Consider the following 200-nt stretch of genomic DNA (forward strand, 5'->3'; position numbering starts at 1 on the left):
ATAACTTGAAGATAAAGAACTTATGAGTGTTTAAGTAAGTATCGTATTAAATTGTCTCTCGTAGGGTTAGTTCAGGAATGAGTGTTGGAGGGAGGATGTCATAATTGAGTAACTCTCCCGGGTGTGATTTTTCAATTGTTTACTTGTTCTTTTATACTCAGTTGTCTTAATTTTTCCAATAAATGTTTATGTTTTCCTGT

This window comes from Hetaerina americana, unplaced genomic scaffold (assembly GCF_022747635.1).
Source record: "Hetaerina americana unplaced genomic scaffold, ioHetAmer1.1.p SCAF_1, whole genome shotgun sequence".
Taxonomy (NCBI): Eukaryota; Metazoa; Arthropoda; class Insecta; order Odonata; family Calopterygidae; genus Hetaerina; species Hetaerina americana.